At 45.8% G+C, this 20,383-nt stretch overlaps 1 pseudogene; it reads right to left on the minus strand.

Annotated features, from left to right (window-relative positions):
- Window positions 1–11,642: 11,642 nt before the first annotated feature.
- LOC138821683 (RING finger protein 11 pseudogene) lies at window positions 11,643–12,102 on the minus strand (annotated as a pseudogene).
- Window positions 12,103–20,383: the final 8,281 nt, after the last annotated feature.

The following is a 20,383-nucleotide window of genomic DNA, read 5'->3' on the forward strand; positions in this document are numbered from 1 at the left end:
CTCTTCCTCCTCTTTCTCCTTCCTCCTTTTTCCACACAGTCTTCCCAGGCTGCCTTAGTATCTCAGGCTCCAGAGTTGCTGGGATTGCAGATATGAGTTGCTGGTGTGGGCAGAGACCATGCACCTCACCCATCCCCCATTTTTTGCAGTCATTTTCTGGTTGTCATCCATGAGTGGGGTTAGAACTCAGCTCACATTATCTGACATGAGTCCTAGTGGCACAGCTTCTTGGTGATTCATCTAGGAATGGCTTCATTTTCAAGTTCACCACCTGGGTTCACATTTTCTGAGCTGCTTCTGACCTTCCACTCTTTTTACATGCAAATAAGTTTGTCAGGGCTTCCTGTTTAAGCCTGCAGAGCCTGGCTGTTCAGTGAGAGGAGTTTTAGAATGCTTGCATTTTGTCAGGGGAAGGATATATTCCCAGCTGATTATCCCTGAGATTTCCTCCCACAGCCCCAACCAACCCATACCCCATAATGGCTGCTTCTGTCCCCTCCCTGCAGGACTGGCCCCATGCAGCCGATGGGCTGCAGCACTTTCTTCCTTACTCACCAATAGTTTAACTATCTCATGAGCACACACATACACAGCACTCAGGGACTGGGGAAAGGAATGGCTTCCACCACACTTCCTCCCGGTTCCTCTGCTGCTGATCCTTCTTTTCCTATCCAGCATCCATTGACCACCCTTTTCCCTCTTAGCAAATTTAATTTGTATTCCAGACAGACATACACCCAGGCTGGTGTCCCTATCTCATGCCTGTAATCTGAGCTACTCAAGATGCTGAGATGTGAAGATGGAGATACAAAGCCAGCACAGGCAGGAAATCTGTGAAAGTAATCTAAAACTAATCACTAAAAGGCCAGAAATGGATGTGTGACTTTTTGTAGAGGACCGATCACGAGTGATAAAGTATAGGGTCAGTGCCCAGGCCATTACTTCAAGCCCCAGTTTGGGCACAAAGAACAAACAAACCAAAACCCAAAGGAAGAACAACAAAGGAGACAAAGGGAGAAGGAAGAAGGGGTGAGGTTTTGATTCCTCATAAGCATGTATGGAAACATCACAGTGAAAGCCCTGTCCTACAATCAGTACATATTAATTACAAAACAAAAAACAGAGGGTTGGGAATGTGGCTTAGCAATATAGTTGCCTAGCATGCATGAAGCCCTGGGTTCCATTCCTCAGTACCACATAAATAGAAAAAGCCAGAAGTGTGGCTTAAGTGGTCGAGTGCTAGCCTTGAGCAAAAGAAGCTCAGGGACAGTGCCCAGGCCCAGAGTTAAAGCTCCAGGACTGGAAAACAAAACAAAAACCAAAATTAAAACAAAAAACAAATACAAAAAATAACCAGAACAAAAGGATAAAAACATTTGCTGGAGAATCATAGATCTGCTCAGGTTTTCTTAATAGAATTTGTACAACATTGATTTAATAAAATTATTATAAATCTTTTAGCCAAATAATAGTGAGGTCATAGGGTAATTCTTTGCTTCCTGATGGTCTGCATGATATTAACTCGAGTTGCCAGATGGTGTCTAGAGGATATGCCTCCAGACAGGCCGCAGGACTGAGCTCTATGAGTAGACTGACCACTTGGTTGGGTCTGGATGCTGGGGTGTTTCCTGCTCAGAAACATTGGAATTATGCAAAATAATAGCCTCTGAGAGGGTGGAGAAGCTTACATGAAACCCTGGCCAGCTTAATTAAGCCCAGAAACAAATGGCTGTGGCCACTAGGGGGCAGTGCAGTCCCCCTGCTTTCCCTGGGGGACGCATCCTTTCTGAGCATCCTTTTATTGTCAGCATCCATTATCCTTCCAGGATCCACTCTCCGTGTCTCTGTTCCTACAGAGTCCAAACCTTTGCTGAAAATATTCATTCACGGAGGTGGGAGTGTAAAAGGAGGATCCCTAAAAGTAAAGAAAAATAAGATTTATTTGTGGGATCAACTGGGGATTTTTGCCCATCGCAAACAGAAAAAGAGAACCAAAATGGGGAAAGTTACCCATGGAGCTGTTCTGCCATCTGGTGGACACAGTGCACCCTGCAACCTTGCAAACTATACTGGGGGTTTTAGGATTATAAAAGCTACTTAAGACAGCAAGCAATCAAGTAAGTCAGCAAAATCTCCACAAAAATCCTAAATAGCACACATGAATAAAGTGAACACAAGTTTTCCATTTAAAAGAATTGAGGATCAAATTCAGAAATATCATAGATGTTTTCTATCACTTACTTTTCACTCATACCAAGTGTGCACGCTGGTGCAGCTGGTAATCTTAGCACTGAAGAGACCCAGGCGGGTCTATTGTGAATAACCAGACCAGCCTGGGATACCTAATGAGACAGGAGCTGACATTTCAGAAGCTTTGAAGTGAAACACACACACACACACACACACACACATATATATATATATATATATATATATGTGTGTGTGTGTGTGTGTGTGTGTTTGTGTGTGTGTGTATAAATATTACATATATGTAATATATGTAAATGTTTTATAAACATCTGGTACTACCTAAGAATTGTGATTTGAGCTTCCTTGGTGTGAAACACTTAATGCAGCTATTTCACAAATATTTAGGGGCTCTGAGATACTGCTGCAGACTCAGGGGTAAGTGGACACATTGGAAATTGTCCTTTCTCCACTTTTCATGGTTGCACAGGAATACAAGGGGTCTCACTGTGCTGATTTCATAGGCATATACAGTGCTCTTTGAACAAATGCCTCAAATTCCTTTTGATACTATCCATTTCAAACTATTTAATGGGTTTTATTTTTCTCTGTAACTTTTTCTTTTTTTCTTTTTTTTTTGTGTCGTGGGTCTTGAACTCTCAGCCTGGACACTGTCCCTCAGCTCTTCAGCTCAAGGCTAGTGCTCTACGACTTGAGCTCTACCAATAAATCTGGTGATTTATTGGAGATAAGAGTTTCACAGACTTTCTTGCCTGGGCTGGCTTTGAAACAGGATCCTCAGATTTCAGCCTCCTGAGTAGCTAGGATTACAGGTGTGAGCCACAGACGCCCAGCTGTAACTTTTTCTTTTAAGCTTATTTATTCATTTTAGTGTCATCCTGAGGCTTGAACTCAGGGTCTGGGTGCCCTAACACTTGAGCCATAGCTCCATTTCTGGCTTTTTGGTGGCTAACCAGAGATAAGAATCTCATGGGCTTTCCTGCCTGCCCTGGCTTTGAACCATGATCCTCCTATCTCAGTCTCTGGAGTAGCTTTGATTACAGACATGAACTACAGGCTCCCAGATGCAAGCTTATCTCGAGGATGAGACTGATGGTTTCTGAGCAGTCTGGTGGACGTCCATTCTCCTCCTTCCTCAAGTGGAACCTTTGGCTACAAGGTTCTGAAAGTGCTTTCACTTCCTTCAACTCAGTATTTTTACCATATTGAAAAGAATGTGTGTGTGTGTGTGTGTGTGTGTGTGTGTGTGTGTGTGTGTGTGTGTGTGTGTGTGTGTGTAATGGAGCCTCAAAACTTGTCAGAATTGGTTCTCTTGTCTGTCAGAAGAACTGATATCAGTTTTCACATGCCCAACTTCAAGAAGAGAATTTTGACCCATCATCTATCACCTGTCTGTCTATCTATCTGCCTGTCTGTCTATCATCTATCCACTACCTACCCATTTATCTGCCTATCTATCTGCCGGCAAGGTTGCTATCAGACTGATTTCAAACATGATCCTCCTTCCTCAGTCCCACCAGTGCTGGGTTTTTAGATGTGCACTCTTATGCCCAGCTTATTTACGTGTAAGTACATTATTCAGATAATATATTTGTGCTTAAAAAGGAAATAAGATAATGGCATAAATTGCATATAAAATTCTTCTAAGTCACATCCTAACTAAACATTGGAGTAGTATTGTATTATTATACTCATTACAAACTTCTGAAGGAAAACAACACATATATTTATTTCTGTATAATAAGTAATTATCATATGTAATTATATATATATATATATATATATGTATATAATGATGACTTTTTTACCCTGTACCCGGACAGGCTTGAACTCGGGGCCTGTCTTGTGCACTCATGGCCAGTGTTCTGTGACCTGAGCCATGGCCCCAGCCTGTCAAGTCAGCAGCACTCCTCCATAAAAGCCCCATCTTCCTGCATGTCTAACGCCATGTGGAGCTCATGTCGGGGCTGGGTGCTGAGTGCTGAGTGGGACATAAAGAGCTACTTTTAGATGGGGGGGATGGCCAAATGTGTTCAACGGCTTCTGGAGCTGGGTGACTGGGTGTGATAGGAGCCAGATGTGTGGATTCCAGGCTGATTGCCTCTTCCCCTTGCCCCTCCCGCTGCCTTCCCTGTGCCCCCCACCCTCCCCTCTGGTCCCCCTGGCCCTTTGCCCTGCCCTCCCCATCCCTCCGCCCTCCTCTGCCCTCCCCATCCCCCCTGGCCCTTCCCTGCCCCCCTGCCCACCACCCAGCCCTCCTCCTTGCCCTCCTCCTGCCCTCCCCCCTTCTCACCCTTGTGCAGAGGGAGGAGAGGAGACAGTGGTGGGTGTGGTGGCCAGCTGGGCTTGGGCTGGAGTGGGTGTAGAGGAGGTCCAGCGGGAGGCCCAGGCTCTGCGGAGGCCGGCGGGGAGGGGTCGAGTCTAGCTGGAGGGCCGGCCTCCGTGGAAGCCTTCTGGCCGGACACCACCGGCACCTGGACTTGCTGTCAGTCGGCTGCTCCAGGTTCCTCTGTTGCCTACTGGTTTTTGTTTTACAATGGTTGCACTCAAGAGCTTCAAAGTTATCTATAGATCGACTTGTATCAGGTTTATAGGTGACTGAGCATGTGTTTGCCATGTCAGCCTTTGCATTCTGTGCTTTTGTTCCATTAACGTCTTACACTTCCAGGAGAGAGACCGGGGGTTTTGTGAGTATAAACGTGGGTGATGTGTGGGTAGTATGTGGTGTGTGTGGTGTGATTATGTGTGGTGTTTATGATTGTGTGTGGAGGATGTGTGTGTGAGCCTGGGTGGTGTGTGGTGTGATTATGTGTGGTGTGTGTGTGGTGTGTGGTGTGATTGTGAGTGATTGAGTGTGAGCAGGTGTGGTGTGTGTGATTGAGTGTGAGTGTGAGCGTGTGTGGTGTGAGTGTGAGCGTGTGTGGTGTGTGTGATTGTGTGTGCTTGGTGTGTGTGTGGTGTGAGTGTGAGTCATTCTGTCGTCCTCGGTGCTGGGTGTGAACGTTGCCTGGTGCTCCGGACCGCCCTTCCGAGGCTCTCCTGGGAGCAGAGCACGGAGCTTGGGGTCACCCGCTGCCCTGCGCGGGCTGGGGTCGTGGGGTCGGCAGGTCCAGTGGGCCGGGGGTCGGCAGGCCCAGGCCGGCCTTGGCCCCCACTCTGACCGTGCTCCATGCCCACCACCCCGCAGTCCCTGCGGTCCCAGAAGCAGAGGCCATGGGGTCTCAGTTGGAGGCAGTCTGGACCAGTCTAGATCAACTTCACCCTCATCTCAGAGCCTCCAGCGAGGAGGGCATCTAGTACCTGTGGGGAGGCCGGGCGGGGCGCTGTGCTCAGCCCAGAGGGAGTGCTGCCGGGCCGGGGCACTGCCGGGAAGGGGTGCTGCCCGGCGCTGTGCCCAGTGGGGGCGCTGCCTGGCTGGGCGCTGGGCCAGGCGCCCCCTGGAAGCTGTCACCGGGGCGCTGTCACCCAGGCCTGCAGAGGCCTCAGGAGCCGGCGGGGCTGGGGCAGTGGGAACCCCAGGAGGGGCAAGGGGTCTCCCTTGGCCCAACCCAGGCCTTGTGTGGCCTGGATCCCATTAGCGGCGGTGGAGGATTCTGGCCCAGCGGGAGGGCAGCCTAGGTCAAGAGCCTGCGCTGGTTATGGTAGACTTGCCTGGGGGTGTCAATTTAGGAGGGACAGTGGGGGGGCGGCGTAGGGGGGCAGTGGGAGAAGTGGGGGTCGTGGTTGGGGGTGTAGGAGGGGCATAGTGGGGGTCGTGGGGAGTTGGTGGGCGGCAGTGTAGGCGGGAGCAGTGAGGGGCATGGTGGGGGCATGGTGGGGGCACGGCGGGGGGCGGTGGGTCCCCCGGTGGGGTGGGGCTCTGAGCCCAGGCTGGCCCAGGCATAGCTGCGGCCCTCCTCCCTTCTCTTCTTCACTCTTCCCTTTCTGCCTATTTTAAACTTCGGATGGGTCCTGGGGATCGAACCCCTGTCGCGCTGTCCCCAGCTTCTCCCTTGGGCTGGGCTCAAGGCATTGTGATGAAGGGAGGTGGATCCCAGAGCCGGGTTCCATGGAGCCTGGAGCTTCTGGAAAAGCCCACAGCCGGGGTTCTTAGGTGCCAGCCCCCACCTTCAATCAAGGCTGTTTTGTAATGAAATCAGCCCTGCTTTGGACCCCAGACCCATGGCGGCATTTCTTCTCCTGAATTTATCTCCAGGTAGTTGAACATCTTCCAGCTGATATGCTTTACTAAATGACAAAGACAAACGCAGCTCTTAGAACGAGCATGAAGGGGGTTTCACACTTTTTCTTTCTTCCTTTTTTCTTTTCTTTTTGTTTTCTGTGCAGGTACTGGGGCTTGATCCTCCACACAGCTAGAATAGCAGCGAGAGCACCCCTGAACACAAAAGCCCAGGGACAGCCCCCAGGTGATGAGTTCAAGCCCCAGGACACACACACACACACACACACACACACACACACACACACACGTTGTGGATGAACATACAGTTTATATCTCCACTACATGTTCATGTTTGGTGTTGCTCAACACATGAGTCCTGGGACGGGAGGTATATTGCTTGTGAGCTAAGAAAGCACACAGTAGACAGGAAAGACTTCAGAGTTTGCACTTTGGTGACTACATTGTACCCCCACCTCTGGCTCCTGTCATCTGGGAGGCTCAAGGTGAGCTGAGTGTGTGGAGGGGCCTCTGACGCTTCTACTAGGAAGATTCTCTGAGCCATCGTGGCTCCTGTTGGGTTGACCACCTTAAATGAGGAAAATGACCTAGGGCTGCAGGGGTGCACCGTCCAAATTCAGGACCCTTACGGACATGCAGGGGACCATTTCTCAGAAGTAAAGATGCCCTGAGCCCCGAATCTTTCCATGGCCAACCTTGCCCCCAATGCAAGGGCTGCACATTGACGGCTGTGAAACGTAGGCCTTGGTTGGTTTCTCTGCTCATGGGAACTGCTGCAAAGACTCCCCGTTTTACCTCTGCAAGCACCTTCATTCCGCTCTCCATCCCTGACCCCACACCCCTAAGCTGGAGCCCAATCCTGGCTCACAGATCGCCTGTGCACATGCTAGGTGACATCTGCTCCAATGAGCCCTGTAATTACTACCGCCCACTTTCATCCCGCTCATTTCCTGTCACTTCCTCATGGAAGTGTGCAAGCTCTTCATGAAATCCTCGTTCTTCATGTGCATGCTGTAGTGTCATTGCGCCTTTCTCTCCACGTTGTTTCTCAGTTATGTCTGAGTGGCAGCTCCAGGATGAGAGGTGGGGTAGTTTGCTACCCATATGCCTCTGTCCAGGCTACTTTCTGGCTTGTTTACTTGTGTGTGTGTGTGTGTGTGTGTGTGTGTGTGTGTGTAATTGGAGATAAGAATCTGTTGGCTCTGAATCTTGATCCTCAGATCTCAGACTCATGAATAACTAGGATTATGCTTTCAGGTGTGAAGGTGGTTCTCTTATTTTCCCACCTAGATTAGAAACCTCTTGACAGCAAGAGGAGAATTTTCCTGATACTTGGGTCCTTGTGGCTTATTAGTTTGCCTTCCCATGTCACCGTGTTCCATCCACTAGGATGGTATTAGTTGTGTGGTTCTGTAGCTACCTAGCTTTTTGTGTCCACAGGCAAGGTAGGCATTTCTTGATTGAAAGGAAGTGCCTGGATAGGTCTATTGGCCAATCACAGTGCCTGGCATGTGGCACACACTCCATGAATGTTTGATGAAAGAACAAATGCACTCAGACTTTGTGGGAAAACACTCAGTGTAAGACGTGGATCACTGTGCTGCTTTGTGAGCATGCTGCAGAACATGAGGGGTTTACTTCTGCAAATGCGATGCTTCTTTTCTTTGTTTCTTGGTGTACTTCCCCCCCTTCCTATTCAGTATAGAACTTGAGCAGATTAAACAGGACTCAGTCTTGAATCCACGATGACACAGAGGCTGAAATGACCCTGGGGTTGGAAGTGATCAGTTCACTTGAATATTATTTGGAGGATAAAGTTTTCCTTCTGGGAAGAGAGATGCTAATGAAAAAAAATCACTCCCTGACTACAATTCAGAAGTAATAGGAATTTGGCTAGAAATAGGATCTTATGAAAACTCACCAAGCAGAGCATTTCTTCCCATGTCTTGGCAATCAGGCTGGCATTCCAATGTTAGTGTTTCTCTGGTTTCTGGAGCTCAGGGTGGGGACAGGTGCCAGTGTACTGGGCAAGCAAGCCAACAGGTCTGGGCATGAGGGCGGCCTGCAGAATTTTATAGAGCTTGTGTTCATAACACGTGGACAAGTCCAAGGCAATTTGCAAAGATGTGAGAGATTTGTGTTGTTGTTGTTATAAATGTCTGTATGATAAAATGAGTGAATCTCAGGATTGGACTGGATCCAAAAGATGATCTCATAAAAGAGGGCCTCTGCTTTACTGGAGAAGATCTGTTTTCCGTATCCCAAATATTCTAACTTGTCACGGGCCGTGCTTGGTGGAGTCTGTTAAGTTATAAGATAAACAACAGGCAAAAATGGAAACGTGAGTCTTCCCTTCTCTTGCCGCTATGGAGACAGAACGAGGCAGCCATCTCCACCTTTCAGTGGTGAACCAGGGAGAGAGAGTGGGAAGGGAGCGAAGGATACACATTAACCAGGAAAGATTCCAAGATCCTGTGGATTACTGCTGCTCCAACTTAAAAGTTCATCCAGTCACTTGGCGATCAATCCACTCACTTGGCGATCAGCTCTCCCCCCCACCCCCCCAGTCCTGAGGCTTGACCTCATGGCCTGGGCATTGTTCGTGAGTTTCTTTTCTTTTTTCTGAGTTTTTAGTATAACTTTACTACTGGGTACATTCTTTAGCCCAGTGGTGGTCTGCATAAATCTTTTTTAATTTTTTTTTATTTTTAATTTTTTATTGTGAAAATACTGTAAAGAGGGGTTACAATTACATGGGCAAGGTAATGAGTACATTTCTTATCAAGAATTGTTGCCTACTGCTTTGTTTCCCCTTTCCTGTGTTTCTTTTGCTCAAGAGTACACTGTACCACTTGAACCACAGTGCCACTGCTGGATTTTTCTGCTTATATGGTACTGAGGAATTGGACTCAGGGCTTCAGGCATGCTAGGCAAGCCCTCTACCACTAAGCCACATTCTTAGCCTTGACTTGATCAAGACTTAGTCAAATGCTCCTTTGGATTCAGGAGGTCTGGGGTGAGGCCTGGGGCTCTGCATTTCTTTTTTGGGGGGAGGGTCCGGTCATGGGGCATGAACTCTGGGCCTGGGCGCTGTCCCTCAGCTCTTCAGCTCAAGGCTAGCGCTCTACCACTTGAGCCACAGTGCCACTTCCGGCTTTTTTCTTTTTGCTTATGTGGTGCTGAGGAATCGAACCCAGGGCCTCGAGCATGCAAGGCAAGCGCTCTACCACTGAGCCTCCTTCCCAGTAGGGGCTCTGCATTTCTGACAGTCTTCTGCATGCTGCTGCTGATGCCTGAGCCACTTCTTGAGGGGTGAGGTTCTGGAGGTGGAGTGGTGTTCTGGCTGTTGGGGGTAAATCCCCATGGCAACCATCTCCAAAGGAGAGGAAGCAGACCTTTGGGTGATAAAAGTTCACTGAAAAGTTTACAACTTCTAGGGGGTCACTCTAGATTTCCAGATTCCTGCTTTTGGAAATACCAGAGGCAGGAAATCTTTTTTCAAACTTGTGGGTGTTATTAAAATTCTTTCTTTTGTTTCCTCCAAATTTGCTTTACATAATTGGATGAATATAAATTAATGAACAGAAACTTAAGCAAGATACATGTAACAATTTAACAGAACCTGATAAATGAAATTCTTTCATTTTTTTTTCAAATTCATCTTTAAGTTTTTCCATCGTGGGGCTCATAGGGAAATTAACATATGGACATTACAGTTGAATGCCAAATTAACTAATTATGACATATTAAATACTTCTATAATGCAATCATGAAGACCCTTCATACCACTTGTGTTTTGTATTTAGAAAATTGTTAGAATCACAAATTAAACTCAAAAAAAACAGAAATATTTGACTTGTTATCTGGAGACTGATTCTCCTTTCAATAATGATTTTTAGTGGTAACATCACTGAGCTGAACAAATAAGTCACCTTTTGATAACATAAAGAAAAATAAACACATGCAAAATGTATAAAACACACTACTACATCTTTACTAGGCCATCTCTATTTCTAACACTTCAGAAACTTAGAGATTTAGCATACTCTTACATTAAATGCAAGAAAAAAATAAAGTAGAAATTCCTTTTTTGAGATCACAACTATGAAGTCAGGTGGTTATACAAATTCTGCATTTGTGTGCAAAACATTAAACACATTTACCTTTGTTCTTGTCAGTCACCTAGGACTTAACATAACTTTCCAAGAAACAGAAACAGAGATGAGTTTGTATGACTTCAAAAACCTCAGCACTACAGTAATGAGAGATGCAGTATCCTTTTGCTATGTTTCAAGACTATAGGGAAGGAAGTCACAGGGAAGAGAATCAAATTATTACAACTAAGAAACTACTTCTTGTTAAGTTTCACCATGGTGCCACTTTCATTTTTACATAGTATGGTGGCATAATTCAAGCTCAATAAATCAGAAATCTTAATATTTAAAATTTACCTTGACTTTCAATTATCACCATATTAACAACCAAAAGAATTAGATAGAACATATAGAAAGGGTAATATTAAACCCACTTTGCTAGAGTTGGTTTCTTGACACATTAACTCATTTTTAATACAAAAGGGATAGTGCATCTCAATTTGCTTACAAGCTAGGAGATCACTTTGATTTCTGCATTTCCTAACTGCAAACAGAATAAAGCACTTATAAGAGGTTATAAACTGATTTTCAAGCATAGAGCCAGCCCCCATGATAATAATACACTATTTTTAAAGACCTAAGGCAATGAATTCCATTTCCAATGAAAAAAAAAAAAACTGTGCAAACAAGCTTAAAACTACTTTTTTTTGTGCCAGTGTTATAAAATGTTGCTTTTAATAAAACCTTGACCCAAATGCCAGTAACTTCAGAAAAGAATCTGGGTAGAGGGAAGAAGAAAGTTATTTCATTTAGAAAAAATAGCCACTGTCTTTTTCCTAATCTTCAACACACACAATTTAAACATATACAGATGCTTTAACACTACACAATTCCTATGTACTTGAGCAATAACAAGGTCTAAATACAATTATATTTTTAAACACTGGGTCAAGGTTTTACATAAAAATACCATCCTACTTTTTCCTGCTAAGTTTCTAAAATATCACATACTTTCCTCAACATCTGCAGCCATCCAGATATTTTTAGGAAATTTTTGTGCATGATCTTAATTCCTAATCCCTGGCTCTTTTGGCTCAGTGACAAAAGATCAAAACCGCCAAAAATGATGGTTCACTTGATGTCAGAGGAGAGACCCTGGCTCAATTAGTCTCATAGGACGAAAGCAGTGCTGCATCTACTGGCTCCTTGCAGGAGGGGCATGTGAAAGATCTCATCAACCAGTCATCTATGCAGTCCAGATGATAGATGTGCATGCACGGCAGAAATCGATTTGGGTCCCCATAAACAAAGTCCATCATACAGATCACACACTCTCGGATCTTTTTCTCTGATCCATCTCTTCCAGGGTCATAAACTCCTTTAGGCAGATGCTGTATAAGGCCTATTCTTTGAGCTATCCTAATGTGTTCCTCTTCAGTCAGCTGAGTTGCTAGCCGAGTCTGGCTGGGTATTGGATGATAGACTGGAACTGGAACTTGTTCCTGATATGGCAGCAGCGGCTCTTGATCTGGCTCCAGGTCCGAATCTGGCCAGGTCCGACTGAGACTGGTGCAGCAGGGAGATGTCATCCGAGGTGGGAGATTTGAGCCAGTTTCCCATCTTCCTGGGATGGGGCATGTGTGTGTGTGCGTGTGTGTGTACGTGTGCGTGTGTGAGAGAGATCTAGGGGAGGAGGAAAGCAGGGATGGGGGTCCTTCGCACGCTTTGCGGGCAGCCTAGGTCGACAAGGTGGGGTCGACAGCAGGCCCGGGCTCAGGCAATGGCCTCCCTGCCCCCGGCATCACCGCGGGGCCGTTCATGCCAGTCCCCCGCACCCCAGGAAGGGGGACTCAAGGCCTGGCCGCAGACTCCGCTGGGGTCATGGCAGTTTCACCTCCTGTGAGGAGACTATGGGGGGGCGGGGAGACCAAGTGTTTCCTCCCCCCTTGCCCCCCCTCGCAGTGTGGCGGCGGCCATGGAGCTGCTGGACCTAATCCAGGTCAGGAGGAGGGGGGCGCGGCTGCCTCAGCTACTGTCTCAGCTGCTGCTGCCCCCGCTGACGCCGAGCCGCTGCTGCGGGCCTCATCCTACTCCACGGCGGCCAGAACGAGGCCTTTAAAATTCTTAAAAAACCTCATATGATTAAAATGTAAGGAATCATTAAGATTATTGTCATAATTGAATAAACTCTAAATCATCTATGGAGCTCTGGTAAGTTCTGATGAAGAGGAGCGCCATTGCCTCTGGCTTTGACATATAATTGCTTTCAAATAATGACCAGGACAAAGAGGACATGGCCAGGTGTGCTGGTAAACTCTTGGAATCTAAGTACTTGGGAGCCGAGGCACCAAGAATTGTGAGTTCAAGATCAGCCTGGGCTACAAAGCAAGTTGGATTATACAAGGCTTATTCAGAATAGAGCACAAACTCAATTGTTTCAAAAGGGCTTAGAAATATTTTTCCATAATTTCTGGCATGAGAAGTGTATTTTAAAACAAAGAGCGAGAATGAGCATATTTTAGGTGGAAAATTAAGACAGTAGTTGAGACTTCTATTTTTTTTTTTTTTTTTTAATTTCAGGAAGGCAAGACAGGGGGATTTGAATTAGCTTTCCTTCTGGAAACTAGAAAAAGCACGGGTAAGAGGGAAGGGCTGTGAAGGGGAAACAAAGGAGGAGGCTACAATGCTTATAAGAAATGTACTCATTGTCTTGCGCATGTAATTGTAACCTCTCTGTACCGTATTTTCACAATAAAAAATAAATTTTAAAAAAAGAGATGTAATTCTCAAATGTTGCTGGGTTCAGCACTTTTGGTAGCAGGTTAAAGCATCTGTGAGGGTGGAAGCCAGGATCACCACTCTGACCAGACTCACTTCTTGTCCAGGGTCAAGGATCAAAGACGGATGAACTTAGGGTAAAGAAAGGCACGGTGCACGGCTAGCTACAAATCCCTTCCTTCTTGTCACCCCACACACATTAGTGGTGAGCAAGGCAGCTGGGGTACAGTGCATACCTGATGGGTCTGGGGACAGGAAGCTGGGATTCCATAGCAAGCCAGTGAGTTTTGAGCAAGTGCGCACCAGGATTCATTTACCTTCTTGGCAGAGCAGATCTGCTGGTTCTGCTTGGGGAAAAGAGACTTCCTGAGATGTGAGGTAATTTTCATAAAGGGGAAACACATGTGGAGTCCTGCAGTACAAAACAATCTCAAGAGAAGTGGTGCTGTGGCTCAAGGGGTAGAGCGCTCGCCTTGAGCTGAAGAGCTGAGGGACAGCGCCCAGGCCCAGAGTTCAAGCCCCATGACTGGCAAAAAACAGTATGTATACAAAACAATCTCAAGGTGCTGATAGCTGGTACTCTCAGTCATGTGACTGGAGACTGGCTATGGCCCCACAAGGCCTTCCAGAGGCCTTTGGGACTGGGGAAGGGAAAGAGAGGCCAAAATCTCTGAAGCTTTTCAAATACACAGCCTCTGTGAAGTTTATGAGAGTCTGGAGGAAATTCTTTACTATTTTCAGTTTTAACCATCTTCCTCCTTTTAGTAAACTTTGACATGTAGGCTCCTTTAAAAAAAACAACAACAACAAAAATCCAAGATGACAGCAAAAGACTTAATGAGGTTTGAGCTAGGCCTTGGGATGAGTAGCTAGAAGTGTGTGTGCAATGACTTGAGATTGATAAACGGTGGGCCAGGGAAAGGGGAATCATCCAATAAGCAAATGCATACTTGAAAGTCAGAGACGACTTTGCAAAATCCTTTAGGAAGGATTATCATCTAAGTGGAGTCGTATTTTGTAGTTCAAATATTAACATCTGGTCACATTTAAATAATAATGTGAACAATAACTAAAAATTTAAAAGTTCAGTGTTGCATAATAAAATAATATTTCATTTAGTCTTTATGGGCTCCAAATGTGCTAAGGGCTATTTTTTTTATACTCCACATGAGGCAAATTAGTGAAAAGTTAAGGAAACGTTTTTATGCCGGCTCAGGGATGCTGCATTGCCATTGTCTTCTGCCATGCATTAGTTCAGGTAAAATGTCTATAGTATAATGTATGTGTTCTTCCTTTGTTTTTAATGAACAATGCAATGATTATTCCCTGAGGAACTGTCCTTCAGGTTGTTTTAATTTGTGAAGAAATGAGTGAGCCCTGGCTGCCTCTTCTCGATCATCTTGTCCCTTCCATCAGTGGTCATGAACCTAACACTTATGGCTATTATAAATCCCTCTGTGCCTGTCTGGTTATCTGTCTGTCTGTATGTCTCTGGTGAAGGAATGGAGAAGAGTCCAGTGAGGTAACGTGTCTGGTTTATTATCACATACTTAGTAAGCAGTATGTTTGATTTCTCTTTCATGAAATTCAAACCACTATTTTATGCCAGCATAACCATTGATAACTCATGCAGAAATGGTTAAATCTCAGAAAACACAGTCACAGGGCCCATGAAAGGGCTACACTTGTGCTGAGTGTGCTACTAAAGAAAGAAAGAAAGACTGCTCATAAGGATGAGCTCTGAATGAGACGTGTTGTGGCAGATACTGCCTAACTGTGAGGCATATGCTAATGTTTAGCCTAAGTGCATTTCTTCCTTACCAAGCATTAAATTACTCTCTATTCTCCCACTAATTGCTCCGACTAGGATGGTTCTAATTGTTCCAAGTTCCCACTCTTTCCCTCTGGGCTCACTGTTGGAGTGCATCACTCAGCCATGCCACCCCTTCTCACTGCCGCTCAGGCACTACTCTGGCTGTGAAATGCCGTATTCAAGCAGGGCTGCACCTGCCCTGCATGCATGGCCAGGCTTCAGGAAGGGCTTTGCAGACATGTACCCATGAGCATGTTGAGTGCTCGGCAGTGAAAGCCAGGTGTCTGGAGGTGAGTATGGTGATGGGCTCTGGCTTAACGCTGCAGCTGATGTGGTAGAGATGGGTCTAAGAGGCTCCAGAATCACAGAACATGAATCAGATCCCTGGCCTACTAGGTGGGTGACACTGAAACACGAATCTGACCTTCTTCAGTTTCATCTAGGGGATGTGAAGTACCTTGCAAAGTTACATGACCAGACCGGACTGTCCAGATGCAGTGTGTGTGGTGAGCAAAGCCCATTCACATGATGGCCCATGCAGCTCCAAGGGTGGCAGCAGCCATTCGTATTGGAGCCTAGTGCTAGGCAAGGCCTGCTGGTGCCAGGTCACAGCTTTGCTGCAGGCTGATGCCACCCAAGAACCTTCTTGAGTTCCTGTCTTGCAAATTCAAACGGCAGAATCTCAGACAATGAAGAATGAGTTCAGGGAACTTTATTCAGGTGCGACACGTCCTGGTTGAAGGCTCCTGATCAAAAGTGCCTGAGTCTAGGGGTTTTTAGGCCCCAATGGATCTGCTTCATAATGAAATAATGCATGTAAAGCATTTAGATCACAGAAAAGTGTAGAAAGGAACAACATTTTCTTCCCCCTAAATAATAAAAAGAGAGAAACTATCCACAAAGTCTCAACTTCACCTCCGGTTCTTTTCTACCTTTTTTCTGTCTTTGACATTTAGACTTATCCCCTGCTAAGCTTGTTCTAATGACTGTCTCCAAACACTAGACATGATCACAATCAGGATTCAATCTAGAGAACAAAAGCCATGTGGCCTTTTAAACACAGAGAAGGCAGTGATAGGAAAAGCTTAAAATATGGAGCTGAAGAACAGAAAGATGAAAAGAGAACCTCGAAGTGGCATGGACATTGTAAGGACAGGATGCCTCCAGCATCCCTGTGGCTCTCCTCTCCAAGAGGAATGAGACAAGTTTGCTCTGTTAGAACCTGATCTTGGAGAAATGGCCTGCTGCAGCGGCCATTTCTCTGCGGGGGTAGGGAAGGTGTCCTGCCCTTGTTGGTGCTTAGTGGATCAGGGCTGGGGCTGCTAAAGAGTTGAGACTCAGACATCTGAGAAGGGGCTAGTGCTGGGAGATCTGAAGCACCTGAATTCTGAGCGGTTGTTCAAAGCTCTAACGGCTGCTGTTGACAGGGACCAGTTTACTGAGAAGCTGGGAGAGTTCCCCCTTTCCCATTAACTTTACAGTCCATTGGTATATCAAACAGGGACTGACTAGTCAAGAAGAGATGCAGGTTTTTGAGTCTCTGCCCTTCTGTCATGAAGCAGAGTGTAAAGGGTGGGCTGGAAGCCAAGCTCAGGAACCTGTACTAGATACCTATGGACAATACACACACATGGACAGATCTCTCATCTTTTCCTTATCTCTTTGGTGCTGTATTCTGGGGTTTGTTTCCTGTTTACAAGCTCACCTTCATACTAGAATTTGCTATTCATCTCCATGTAATGCAGCCCTAATCTTTGGGATTCTCTCCTTGCTGTGAGGTAAGCCTCTTTTGGGAGCAAGTAAAAAGGTCAGCTTGACTTACTTTCACTAGAAAGGGGCCTGTGATGGATGGCATAATCAGGAGGGTTCACTTTGGTAGCAGGGGACAGTTGCAACACTGGGGATAGAGTGCAACATTGGGGGGGGGGCTCTCTCTCCCTCCCTGGGCTGGTTTCCTTGCTTCCATGCATATGTGGTGAGGAGCAGCCTGAGCTCATGGCAGCAGGCCTTGTGTGAACACAGAAAGGCAATTTTATCTTTCCTGGCTTTAGCATGAACACCTCCGGGGCTTGGCTCAGTCAGTGATGGTGCGCAGCCCTGTCCCTGGGCCAGGGAGTGAAGGCGTCCTGTGTATGGATTAGTTTACAACTTACATCTGCCCATCTGAATTGGTGTGACCAGAAGACATGAAAACAAAAATCAGTTATGGGCTAGGGTAGGTTTTGTTTAATCTTGTTTAAAAATAAGATGATGATTATTAATGTGAAATATGCTGAGTACTGTTCACATGAACGTCTGTGGTAGGCAACATCCCTCTCTGTCATAGTCACAGGCTCTGTGTGGTCAAGGTCTAACATGACTTTCTGGGCATGTCTGTGAAGTCAAATGTTGGGCAATTGGCTGCTCCTATCCCCATTTTAACTTGAATTTGGCACCTATGGCAAAAAACCTGGAGAATTCCTCAGAAGACACGTAACTGGTTTGTTTTTCTTTGGAGGGGGGGCTTTCTTTACTTTAAGTCCAAGATAGTGACTTGAGTATTACTCATGGCTCTTGCTCACTGGCCAATGCTCTACCAACTGAGCTCTACCTCCAACCCCATGGTATTGTTACATGTTAGCTCTGGGAGACAGGAGTTAGGAGCATGGGTCTGCAGTTTTTCAAGAAAGGAGCCACTAAGGCCCAGGGGATGCAGGGACCAGGTGTAATGCGAGTGTCACAGCAAAAGGTGAGACACAGGCTCCCTAGGTACCTGGGTAATCACACAACTTGGCAGTGGTGGGGTGCAAGGGTGAGGGGGTGGAGGGAGATACACAGGATTAGCATATGGCTTGTGTTCAGTGTATGGGGGAATTTTCCCAGTGTTGTCTGCAAACTATTTTATCTCTTGGTCTCCATTGCTGCCTTCTCTTCCTTTTTCCTTCCCTCCCTTCTCCTGCAATTTCTTTCCTTGCCTTTTGTGTGTTTGTTCATTTGTTTGCTTGTTGTTGTTGTTTTCCTGTACCAATAGAGACTGTCCTATTAGTCAGGGTTCTACCAGAGAAACGGAAACACTATTAGCTAGACATTAAGAAGCATACTGCAGGGAATGGTTTACCCTGCTGTGGGAGTTGGCTAGACAAATCTGAAATCCCTGATCTTGAGGACCCGGCAGCAGTGGACCCGTCCTCTGCCTCTGTCACTTGCATTTATGACGGCTTTGCCTCTGCATTGTTGTTTCCAGGGGCCCCAGCTTTGACTCTGGAATTGCCTTGGATTCTTCCTACTGCCCATCTCCCATAGGAGTCTATGTGTAATACATGCATATTATGTGCCAGTGTCATATATATCTCAATTAAAAATACAGATTCCTATAAAGATGGCATTTGACTATTTTGGAAACAGTAAAGTTTAAATATTTTTGTCAGTCATGATTCTTGAACTCTGGGCCTGGGCATTGTCACTGAGCTCTTCAGCTCAAGGTGAGCCACAGTGCCACTTCTTGTTTCTGGTGGCTCATTGGAGAGAAGAGTCTCATGTAGGTTCCTGCTGGGGCTGGTTTGAACCATGATCCTCAGATTTCAGCCTCCTGAGTAGCTAGGATTACAGCCGTGAGCCACTGGTGCCCAGAAAACTATATATATTTTTTGGTGTGTACCTTTTCATTGTCTTTTCTTCTTTACAGTAGAAGCATTGGAGTTGGGATGTGGCTTAGTTGGAAGAGCACTAGCCAATGATCAAACATATCAGATATTGAGTTTAATTCCTGGTCTCAGACCTAAAAAAAGAAGGCATTATTTAGAAGTCCATGGTCCAGAAAGTGCCAGAAGGATCCAAAAAGTGGAGGCTGGGAATTGGTATTTAATCTCAAAGTCCAGAAGTTTGCTGAAGAGGATGTGGGTGAATGTTATCTGATTTCCATTAATTGAGATTCCAGGTTCCCGTGATTTCCTTTTCTCAAAGCCAAATAGTCCCAAAATAGACATAAAACTCTAAAGAGACAAACTTGAAATATTTCACAAGAGCCAATTCAAAGGTTACATGGAAGTCATTCAGCAAGAAGGTCACCTGGAAACCATGGTTCCATCATCCTGGAAACCCTGCATCAGGACCTAGATTTGCTGGGAGGGCGGAGAAGAGTTATGGTGGAGAAACCAATGAGTGGTACCCTCCCCATTGCATGTAGGATGTTTTGCCTGACTTTCTGGCCTTCAGTGTCTGATGGAATGTGAGAACTAGAAGGCCATACTCACACGAGATCCATTACGCCAGGTCATGTCTGCGTGGCGGGGAGCTTGTGGTGAGCACAGACTGAATTGGGCAGGCCGGATCTTAGGGTGTCGATGAGTGCTGTGGCTTCTGTGCTAGGAGGTGTTTAACACGGGCTAGATTGGCTTACATTGGCTGGTAAAGGAAGATTCTTAAAACTTTTAGAATTTAGTGACCATTCTTTAAATTGCATACGCTTACAATCAAACACCATATGATAAAACAAAAGCAACAGAGGCTCAGCAATCATTGTTTTCTACTTTACTACACTTCATTCTTTAGTGTTGTCTGTGTTTTCAAGGTTACTGATGCTCACTCTGTCTGCCTAATGGAGATTTTATGTAATGATGCCATATTGCCCAAGTGTTCCTAACCCAACAACCAGTGCTATCCCATTGGTGGTTTGAACTTGGTCCCTCAGGGCCACATGGAGATAAGATGGGTATGTGTGGAGGCTGTGCACATGGGAAATAGAGCTGTGGCTGAAGAGATTGGTTCTAAAGGTGCAGCACTATTACTTGTAAGCAGTAGCAAGTCATTTCCCCTCACATAGTCACAACCGCACTTACATTATGACATACATGGCCAGTTATTTCTGTCTGTCATGCTCATCAAGGATAGGCAGGGAGATGTGGACCCAGCTATGGGGCCAAGGAGTTGGCAAACATCAATGAATAAATTCATCCCCAGAACCAACCGGCTACATGAGCTTTATGACAAAGAATATTCTATAATTTACTATTATATGTGAATTTCACACTTCTCCCTATCTTCAATATCAGCAACATTTTAATAAACATATTAATGTCTTTCCACACACACGTAGTAGTGTGTATATAAACACATTTGCTAGCACACTACTGGATAGCTTCCATTGAGGAACTCCTGGTTTATAAAATAATTTGGGCCTAGATGTGAATCTGCAAGAAGAGAAGTGGAGAGAAAGTCTCTCAGTGGAGCTTGGATTATTGTCTTTGAAGAATTCAGAGGACAGAGGACATTCATGTGTGAGGCTGGGTCCCAGGGCTACAATTGCTCACATTTAAACTCCTAGGTACTTGG

This window comes from Dipodomys merriami, unplaced genomic scaffold (genome assembly GCF_024711535.1).
Source record: "Dipodomys merriami isolate MVZ:Mamm:240054 unplaced genomic scaffold, mDipMer1.0.p SCAF_93, whole genome shotgun sequence".
Classification (NCBI taxonomy): Eukaryota; Metazoa; Chordata; class Mammalia; order Rodentia; family Heteromyidae; genus Dipodomys; species Dipodomys merriami.